Genomic DNA, 11063 nt, shown 5'->3' with positions numbered 1-11063 from the left:
CTGTATATTAGGCATGGCTCTAGGTACTGAACATTCAACAGTGGACATAAGTCTGTTCCTTTGTTGAGCTCATGTTCTTGTGAAGCAATACAGATAATAAGTAAATGAAATTATTTTAGATTGTGGAAAATGCTGTAGAGGAAATCAAGCAGGAAGATGAGCTGGGAAGCAGCGGAGGCAGGGAGGGATGGGGGGAAGAAGATATCCGGTAGATAGAGTGGGGATGTCTTCTCTGAAGAGGTGATGTCTGAGATGAAAACTGGATGGAAAGAGGTCAACCATATCGAGAGCTGGGATTATTAGTGGGAATAATAAGCACATTGTCTCTGAGAAGAGAAAGCAAAAAAACAAACACAGGAAGGAAGCCAGAGTAGGCGGAAGTAAGGTGAACAAAGAAAGGAATGTTATAAAGTGAGGTCGGGGAGGCAGGCAGGTGCCACATCATCAAAACCATTTTTTTGGGGCTTCCCTGGTGGCGCAGTGGTTGAGAATCTGCCTGCCAATGCAGGGGACACGGGTTCGAGCCCTGGTCTGGGAGGATCCCGCATGCCGCGGAGCGGCTGGGCCCGTGAGCCACAGTTGCTGAGCCTGCGCGTCTGGAGCCTGTGCTCCGCAACAAGAGGGGCCGCGACGGTGAGGGGCCCGCGCACCGCGATGAGGAGTGGCCCCCGCTCCCTGCAACTGGAGAGGGCCCTCGCACAGAAACGAAGACCCAACGTAGCAATCAGTCAATAAATAAAAATCTTTAAAAAAAAAAAAAAAAAAAAAAAAAAAAAAAACCATTTTTTTTTTTTTTAAATTTTAAGGGTTGAGGGAAAATGAGAGTGACTATTGAAAGGTACAGAGCTTTTTTGGGGGGTGATGAAATGTTCTAAAATTGATTGTGGTAAGGATTGGACGATTCTGAATATACTAAAAGCCATTGAATTGTACTCTGTAAACGGGTGAATTGTATGGTATGTGAATTATATTTTAATGAAGCTGTTAGAAAAAAATAGCCACACGTGGCTAGTGTCTACTATACTGTATAGCACTTCCCTATATCCTCTTTCTGGTTTATCAACAATTTTAACAACCACTCACATCTCCAGCAAGACATTTCAGCTAATAAATGAAAAGGGGTCAAAAGGTACAAAGTTCCAGTTATAAAATGAATAAGTCATGGGGATGTAATGCACAGTATGGGGACTATAGTTAATAATACTGTACTGCATATTTGAAAGTCACTAGGAGAGTAGATTTTAAAAGTTCTCATCACAAGAAAAAATATTTGTAATTATGTATGGTGGCAGATATTAAGTAGACTTATTGTGGTGATCATTTTGTGATATATACAGTATTGGTATCATTTTAAAGAACACCTCAACTAAGCCCCAGATTTATAATATGCAACTGCTACAGGATATTGACATCTAGGCATCTAACAAAAATCTCAGAAAACAGTCTGGGAACAAATACTTTGCCAAACCTGTTTTCCCTCCTGTCTTCCCTTCTTAAGATGATGTAACCATCCACCCAGGCATCCAACTGAAATCTAGCAGTAAAACTAGACATACCTGCTTCCAGCATCTTATCTCCACCCCGCCCACAGCATCTTATCGGTTACCATCAATTCTACCTCCCAGATATGCCTGAAACCTGTTCTCTATTCTCAATTCTCATTTCCAGTGCCTTCGTTTGGGCCTTTTTCATCTTCTCTCATATGGACTTAACACCTTAACTGATCTTTCTGCCATCAGTTGTGCCCACTCCAGTCCGCCTGCTCTGCTACTGTCAAAGGCATCCTTATAAGATGCAATCCTCATCGTATCTCTCATTGCTACTTAAAACTCTTTGCTGACTTCCTGTCGTAGGATAAAATCTTGCTCCTCATCATGATATGTAGAACTCTGCATAATTTAGGCTCTGCCTACCTTCCAGCCTCTTAATCTCGAATTGCCAAAGTATTTTACATTCTGGCCATAATGAACTAGTCAGAGTTTTCCAAATACACACAGCTTCCAAATATATGCAGCTTCCAAATACACCCACGTTTTAGCTCATGTTGTCCTTTGACTTCTTTTTTCCATCCCCTAGATGGGTTATCTCTTATTGGAAGCTTTCCTTTACTATTCTCTCCTCCTTCCCCCATTCACCATGGATAATCATTTTCCATCTTCTTAGCTACCTTTGTACTTTGTGCAAACATTTATTTATTATTTTTACTCTCATTTCCAAAATGTTTTTAGAATTAACATATTTTTTTCTATAGCTGCATGTATCCCCCTGTATAGTAATTTTTATTGATCTGTCTTTTTCACCGATAAGACTAGGCTCCTGAGGGCAGGGACTTTGTCTTTCATCTCCGTATATCCTGTTCATGTACAAAATAATAAGGGTTAGTATGTTGTCTGAATCTCAGTAGATGCTGAAAATACCTATTCTTGACTTTTTAAAACAAAATCCTGTTAACCTAAGAATAGAAGCAATTTTCCTTAACTGGATAATGAGTATCTATAAGAAACCAGCAGCAAACACTGTTCTTGATAGTGAAATAGTGACATTCTCACTAAAGTCAGCAACCAGACAAATATGCTTTTGTTCAACATTATCACTGCTCCTATTCAGTGTTATTCTGGAAGTCCTAAACAATGAAAGAGATAAGCCTTCAGAGATACAAATGTTGCATAGAAAGAAAAAAATATCTATCTAGAAAACTCAGCATAACTAAAAAAAAAACTCTTGGAACAAATAAAAGCATTTAACAGATAGTGACATCAAGATCTAAGACACTTACTGCTGTTTCTCGCTTTCCTGAATGCAGGTTTCTTTTTGTGTACCACAGCTCTACACTCTTTTTATTGTTTTTATTGATGACATCCCTTTCCTTGATGATTCCATGCTTCTCAAAATCAGTGATCTGGGGATGTAATGCTCAGCATGGTGACTATGGTTAATAATCTGGGACTGGGAAGAATAATAAAACTGGAAAACTCTAAACAACTGGAATATGTATCATTACTTCCTAGCACTAATCTCACCAGTAAACAGTCCCACTCTCTTCTGAACTCTTAAAGCATCTCTGGACTCAACCAGTCATTGGGCCCCTGGAATGTTCTGCTTTGTATTGCAGTACAAAAATAAAAAAGTGTCCAAGTTAACAAGTTTGGAGAGCAGGTGTAATTTGGTTTGGTTCATTTAAAACAGGTCACAGACAGAACAATATTTCAAATTTAGAAGATAACAGTATTGAAATATCCCCTTACCTTATCTTAAAGTTGAACATTTTGTCCAAAGGGAATTTTAATGGGACAAAAAGAGGGTTTCTCTTGTGTGTGGAGAGAGATTGCCTGACATTCTATTTCAACTATTAAATTCTTAGTGATGACTATGATATTGGAAAGGAAAATGAATCAAAGAGAACCTATTATTTCTAGCAATCAATTTACTGGAACAACTCTGTGATCTTTTCCCAAAAGTAGTGACAGGCTAATAGCATCTAAGGGGAAGAAGCTCTGCCAAAGAAGATGATGCCGTTGGTTTTACTGTGCTTGATAAAGAGAAAGGGTAATCACAACAGAAATGTTCATAAATTGGTAATGATGCTAGAACAGTTTCCACACCAGTGGCAGCTGCAGCCTCCATGCTCTCCTCAGTCACCTCCATGTAGAACTTGTGCAGGATTTTAGACACCATGATGCCTGAGAAGTCAGTGTCCTACTGACTGAAGGTGTCCGCCGTCTCCATGGCTCCCAGCATGGCCTTGAGGTCCTAGCTCTCTTCCATTTTGAACTGAGGTAAGTACAAATCCACATCACTCTTGTTCACGTTCTGTGAGCTTGCCCAGGCTCTTAATTTCTCAGTGGTGAGTTTATCCTCAAGCTCCTGTAGACCATTTACTTCATTTGGCAGCAGCAAAGTCATGCTTGGATCAGCAAAATCATGCTTGCTTTTTATGGTATTTCCGGGATCTTGGCTTGCACATCCTTCAGGAAGGTGAAGTGAAGGGTCTTGCTTTGTTTCATCATCTGCATGGATTTGCTCACATCCTTGTTCAGCCAAGAGTCTCCTTCTTATTTTCTTTATCAAGGTCCTGGTCCCACTGCCCTTTGTAATAGACTGTGTCCACCAGAGCCAGGATGGCAGAGCTGCTGAGAGAGCCCTTGGGAAATGGATTCTTGATTTTTTTTCATTCGTTTGGCTTTCCACCCAGGAATTAATCTTTTTACTTTCTTCTACAGCATTTACAAAACCAGCATATTCCACACTGACTAGGTAAAATTTCTTAACATTATTCAAGTACTCCTAAAGAAATTGATGCATCATTTCTCCTTAGAGTCTGTTGGTGATGTTCAGTTCAATATGTATCAGTGGGTTTCTTTAATTCAGAAGCTTTCAAAATTGGGGATGCACATTTCCCGACTTTTCAGCATGATCTATTGTAGCTCTTAATTTTGTGTTCATTAAAGTAAAGGACCTTAATTTTGAATGCAGTGTTTTCTCAGGCTTCTACACAGAGCAGGCCTAAGGCTGATGAGATACTGACGGGAAAAGAAAATATTGTCCTCTTTTGACTTTTTGAACTTATGAAACAGATCAAATGCAAATTGGGTGTTTGCTTCACTGAGTCATGTGCTAGTATTTTCAAACTAAAGACCTATTATGCTTTTAATTTTCTGATCTATATTTTCTTCACCTCAAGCTTCTCTTTTCCACGAATTACTGAACTGCAGAATTTTTGCCTATAAATATTTTAAAATAAAATATACCTTTTAAACTTAAAAACAGTACATATTCACTAAGTGAATATTCACTGTCTTCACAGTACACATGAACTTTTTCATAGTGCTTTCCTCAGCAGTTATAAAGAAAAGTAAGTTATCCACAAACACCATTTTCTTTTTTAGTGTCTGCTAAATATGGCACATATCATGACATTTATAATTACAGTTTTCTCTGCACTACCTTCTATAAGAAAGAGGCACAGCCAAGAGTAGAGAACTGTTATCAATGACACTATGATAAACATGATTTACTGTATACAGTAAGACGCTGAGGAATTTTTAAACTTTGTAGTAGCCAGTCTCAAAAGATTGCCCATCTATTAGTTTCCCAGAGTGGCTGTCACAAATGACCACAAACTTGGTGGCTTAAAGCAACAGAAATTTATTCACTCACAGTTCTGGAGGTCAGAAGTCAGAAATCAAGGTGTTGGCAGGGTTGGTTCCTTTGAAGGCTCTGAGGGAGACCATTCTATACCTCTCTCCTCCTTTCTGGTAGTTTGCGGTAATCCTTGGCATCCCTTAGCTTGTGGCTGCCATCACTCCAATGCCCGCCTCTGTCTTCACATCTCCTTTCCCCCCTGTGTGTCAAATCTCTTTCTCCTGTCTAGGATGAGGTCATCGCAAGATTCTTAACTTTATTACATATGCAAAGACTCTATTTTCAAATAGTTAACATTTAGAGGTACTGGGGGCTAGGACTTGGACATATCTTTTCCAGGGGACACAATTCAGCCCACTACAGTCCCCAATGAAACACACCTCCTGGTATTCATGCCTTTGCATAGTCCTCTCTTTTGTATCTAGGCGGGCCCTGTGACTCATTGGTCACCAATCTAGTGCCACAGAAGTGATGCTGTGTGACTCCCAAAGATAGATCAGGAGAAGTCTTGCAGTTTTCATCTTGGTCTTTTGGAACCTCCACTCTTGGGGCAGCCAGCCACAACTTATAATGTCTTACTACCCTGCTTGTTGTATCACATGGGAAGTACCTGAGAAAACGTGGAGAGTAAGCAGCGTCCAGCTGAGCCTAAGCTTCCGGACTTCCTATCCTAAGCACCAGGTGAGTAAAGTTTTTGCAATTTCAACCACCCTAACCTCTAGTTAAATAGCACCAAAAGACCCCACTTGATGTTACTTGGGGCTTCTATTGGTTACTCAGCCAAGGACTGTCCGAATTCCTAACCCACAAAAATATGAGATCTAATAAAATGGTGGTGTTGCTTTAAGCCACTAAATTTTGTGGTGATTTGTTAAGAGCAAGAGATAAACAGAAAAACTTACTTTGAATTTCTGTTTTTCTATTGAAAATAAATGAATCACATATTAAAATAAGGGGAGCAATAATAGTTACATAAATTTAATTGTAAGGAACCAATTTATAATTAAAGCATCAAGAATCCTGTTAGATAAGGAACTAAATTATTCCTCCTCCAGTTCTTACAAATCCATATGTGCACTGTACATTTAACTCATGTCTTTAGTTTTTAAGTCTTCACGTGTGTTATTAGGTGGGTTATTGAGCAAGCATAGTATACTATAGATTGCTTTACATGCATTTATCCACTCATTCATTCAACTCAACATTTATTGAGACCCTTCTATAAGTCAAGCGCAGTGAATAATGTTGGAGGCCCAAAGATGAATAATGCATAGCTCTTAGCATTGGAGGGCTCAGGTTCAGTGACAATAGTGGGCTGGTTTATATCAGAGATTTGCATCTGAAAGATTTCCAAAGCAGGAGCTACAAATCTTTCTTTAAGAAGTAAGTCAACTTTCCCTCCAGTGATGAAACATCAGACCTTTGAATACTTGGATCCTTCTCATTGGACTGGGCTCAGTGTACATGCCTTCTCAAAGAGGTCTTCTTTGACAACTGTATCTGAAGTTCCCCTTCTCTGATTTCATCCCTTTTAATCCTATCATATCCTTTTGTTGTTTTTATAAAACTTACTATTTTATGAAATTAGCTGGTTTATTTTTTGCCTCATCCCACTATAATGTAAGCTCTACGAATTTAGAGACCTTATTTTTGTTCACTACATATTCCTAGCACAAAGAACACTGCCTGGCACATAGTTAAAATGTTAACTTAAAAAATGTTGTTGAATGAACAATGTATCAAAATTACTGTAGTATGTGTTGAAACCTTTTATGGTGCCCTCTCTATAAGAAACCTTGAGAATGTCTCTGTATTTAATTTAATTCTGGTCTCTGTATTAGCACAGTTGTGCTTTCCTCAACATATAGTAAATATTTTTCCTCTTGGCTTTGATTCCAATTTTTTAGCTCATCCCAAGAAGGTGAATAGGGTTTCATGCCATCTATTTAGTGTTCTAGCTTCTCTCTTGATGTCACCTTCCTTTTACATTCTTATTGTTTGCTTTCCACAATTAAAATGATTTGTTTTATCACGTTTCTAAGTCAGGAATTGAAGGATTTACTCCTCAGAACAAGATAAGGCAATGTAATAAGTATGATTTAAACTTGGTAAGATCCCAGGTGACTGTTTTCCATTTTGCAAGTCTCTCATAGACCTGTTTTCCTGATATCCCTCAAACCAGCTGGTCAAAGAGCAGGCCCACATTTCTGCATTTGCCCTAAAATGGGATGAATAAAACCGATTCTAGTTTGGTAGTGAGTCACTAATAGGCAAAAATGTAAAATTTTGTTCTTAAGCCCTTTCTAGGCACTTGTGGGCAGTGCTTTCCACAAGGACAGCTCTTAGGCTCCTGGCCCAAAGCTCCTGCCTCATTCCCTTTGCTCAGCAAAAGTCAAACAATAAAAAGAAACATTCAATATCTAATTTATTCTGTTCTAAGATAAGAATTAACACATAGTTGCAAGAATATCTAAATTTTGTAAGATAAAAGATGCAAATTTATTTTACTTTTAAAAATTTATTTATTTTTTATTTATTTTTATTTTTGGCTGCATTGGGTCTTCATTGCTGCGTGCGGGCTTTCTTTAGCTGCGGCAAGCAGGGTCTACTCTTCATTGTGGTGCACGGGCTTCTCATTGTGGTTGCTTGTCTCGTTGCAGAGCTCGGGCTCTAGGTGCAAGGGCTTCAGTAGTTGTGGCTCGTGGGCTCTAGAGCGCAGGCTCAGTACTGTGGCGCACAGGCTTAGTTGCTCTGTGGTATGTGGGATCCTCCCGGACCAGGGCTTGAACCTGTGTCCCCTGCATTGTCAGGCGGGTTCTTAACTACTGCGCCACCAGGGAAGTCCCGCAAATTTATTTTCATTGTTTCATAATTCTTCATTATATTTTTCAAAGTCAATTTTGTTTTGTTTTTTAATTAATTAATTATTTTTGGCTGTGTTGGGTCTTCGTTGCTGTGCGTGGGCTTTCTCTAGTTGTGGTGCGCGGGCTTCTCATTGTCGTGGCTTGTTTTGTTACAGAGCTCGAGCTCTAGGCACGCAGGCTTCAGTAGTTGTGGCACACGGGCTCAGCAGTTGTGGCTCACAGGCTCTAAAGCGCAGGCTCAGCAGTTTTGGTGCATGGGCTTAGTTGCTCCATGGCATGTGGGATCTTCCCAGACCAGGGCTTGAACCCGTGTCCCCTGCATTAGCAGGCGGGTTCTTAACTACTGCGCCACCAGGGAAGTCCCGCAAATTTATTTTCATTGTTTCATAATTCTTAATTATATTTTTCAAAGTCAATTTTTAAAAATTAATTTATTAATTAATTTATTTTTGGCTGTGTTGGGTCTTTGTTGCTGCACACAGGCTTTCTCTAGTTGCAGTGAGCGAGGGCTACTCTTCGTTGCAGTGCGCGGGCTTCTCATTGTTGTGGCTTCTCTTGTTGTGGAGCATGGGCTCTAGGCACGCAGGCTTCAGTAGTTGTGGCACGTGGGCTGAGTAGTTGTGGCTTGCGGGCTCTAGAGCTCAGGCTCAGTAGTTGTGGTGCACAGACTTATTTGCTCTGCGACACGTGGGATCTTCCCGGGCCAGGGCTCTAACCCGTGTCCCTTGCATTGGCAGGCGGATTCTTAACCACTGTGCCACTAGGGAAGTCCTCAAAGTCAATTCTGTATCACTCCCCACTGCCCCAGCAATCAATGACTTTCTGTCCTTTTCCCTGTACCAATTATGATAGAGTAGGAAGGACCCCTAGTATGTGCCGGGCATTGTGGGGAATCCAAGGACGTCTAAGATAAGGTTTCAGCAGACAAGAATGTGGAGAGCTAGCAGAGTGTGCAGAAGGGAAATCAATTTCAACAAAGAGGTAGAAAGGCGCCGTGTGGTACACGTAGGATCACCTGGGGGACTTGATAAAATGAGATTATGGATCCCAGCCCTACAGATTCTAATAGGAAGGTAGGGGTAAGGGGATTGGTCCTGTTCTGACGCAGGTACCTTACCTACTCTGGAGGATGGCCATATATAAGACGGAGCCATCTCTGATAGTGGGTTAGGACAGGCACGGATAACGCCTCTATAGCTGTATTAAGCACTCAAGGCTCATATTTAATTTAAGCAACACTCACTCCCTAGTGATAATAGAGATGTCTTTGGGAAATTGAGATATTTTTGTAATCAGTCCTTGGTCCCTTAAGCTCTAATACCAGCCCCTGGAGTATGCTTGCAGAACACTCGCCAGCACACACGTCACAGGTTTAAGAGGAGGACTGACGACCCTCTAAAAGGCACCCTTGCACAGCCCAGGCAAACAGAGCCAAGACAAACTGGGGCAATGGCTTTTAGCATTGCTTTTTATAAATACGCCCTTTATTATTCAAGTATGAAAATCACTTTTGAAAATACATTCTTCTTTTGAAAGAACTGAGAAAACATGAGAAAAACCTCCCCCATCCCCAGTGTAACCATGGCTGTTGGTCTACATGCTTCCAGGACTTTTTTTGTGTTTACATACAGTGCCCCCCAACAGTATGATCTCGGGTGGCCTCGGCCTGCAGTGGCTTGAAGCAGGGTCTCGGTTCCGGCCAGAGATTGAGGTTGGGTCAAAGAGCACCAAATCCTAGCAATTAGACCGGTGGTCAGTGACAAAACCCTGGCCGTTCGGCTTTGCAGAAAAGAATTCCCACAAAGACAGAAAGCAGTGAAACAAGTAAAGTGTTTATTAGGAGGAAAAGAGTACAGGACATGTGGATGGACACATGGGAGGACCCTGAGAGAGGGAAGGAGAGAGAGAGAGAGAGAGAGAGAGAGAGAGAGTGTGAGAGGGAGGGAGGGAGGGAGGGGGAGAGGGAGGGGGAGAGAGAGAGAGAGAGAGGGAGAGAGAGAGGGAGGGAAGGAGGGAGGGAGAGAGGGAGAGAGAGAGGGAGAGAGAGAGAGAGGGAAGGAGGGAGGGAGGGAGAGAGAGAGGGAGGGAGGGAGAGAGAGAGGGAAAGAGGGAGGGAGGGAGAGAGGGAGAGAGAGAGAGACAAAGAGAGAGAGAGAGGGAGAGAGAGAGAGAGTCGTGCCCTTGACGTAGTTTAAATCACTAATAAGGGACATTTCTTCTGGGTTCCCTTTGGCCAATCATTTTGATTCTCCTGGTTCTGAGTCCATGTTTGGTTTATCTCACAGTCCTCCCATGTGCACACGCATCTCTCAGCCATCACTCCCCTTTTGACCTCCAAGGAGCTTTCTAGTCGGGAAGGTCTCCTCGACTTCGAGAAGGAGAAATAGATGGTCTCTTTTTTTTTTTTTTTTTTTTAATTTTTATTTATGGCTGTGTTGAGTCTTCGTTTCTGTGCGAGGGCTTTCTCTAGTTGTGGCAAGCGGGGGCCACTCTTCATCGTGGTGCGCGGGCCCCTCACCATCGCGGCCTCTCTTGTTGCGGAGCACAGGCTCCAGACGCGCAGGCTCAGTAATTGTGGCTCACGGGCTCAGCTGCTCCGCGGCATGTGGGATCTTCCCAGACCAGGGCTCGAACCCGTGTCCCCTGCATTGGCAGGCAGACTCTTAACCACTGCGCCACCAGGGAAGCCCAATAGATGGTCTCTTATCTTTTACCTGCGCAGGGCCCAGCCTCCTCTCTTGACTGCCCTGCTATTGGTATTTCGGTGTTTCTGTCCACAGAGAACGAACTCCAATTGCTCACCCTGGGGGCGGGGCGCCCATCTACCTCCTGCCTCAAGTATACCACCCGTTTGTGGGTTTTGTTTTGGGCTTCCGGTGAACGCCCATCACACTGCAGAAACCGTCTTACCATTTACTTTTCTCGCTTTACGAACTGTCGAAAAACGTCGTGCGTTTCAGAGTCTCTCCCCCTTCAGCGGCTGGAAACGCCACGTTGGCCCTCGTGACCCTAGATGCCCGGAGTAGGGTCGAAGGTCCCCAGAGCAGCCGCCAGACG

At 42.1% G+C, this 11063-nt stretch overlaps 1 long non-coding RNA gene and 1 pseudogene across 2 annotated transcripts in view; both read right to left on the bottom strand.

Moving 5' to 3' along the window:
- Positions 1–11063, bottom strand: part of LOC309644669 — a 546086-nt gene that overhangs the window by 294724 nt on the left and 240299 nt on the right. The gene's annotated exons all lie outside the window — the stretch shown is intronic.
- On the bottom strand, positions 781–11046 carry LOC309644164 (serpin B4 pseudogene; annotated as a pseudogene). The gene is made up of 2 exons (XR_014268362.1): positions 10917–11046; positions 781–5367 (listed from the first exon to the last, which is right to left on the bottom strand). The product of XR_014268362.1 is annotated as a serpin B4 pseudogene (transcript).

The sequence above is a fragment of the Balaenoptera physalus genome (assembly GCF_965194825.1).
Source record: "Balaenoptera physalus genome assembly, chromosome: 1".
Lineage (NCBI taxonomy): Eukaryota > Metazoa > Chordata > Mammalia > Artiodactyla > Balaenopteridae > Balaenoptera > Balaenoptera physalus.
Note: the sequence above shows the minus strand (reverse complement) of the source record. Positions and strands in the feature narration are given on the sequence as shown.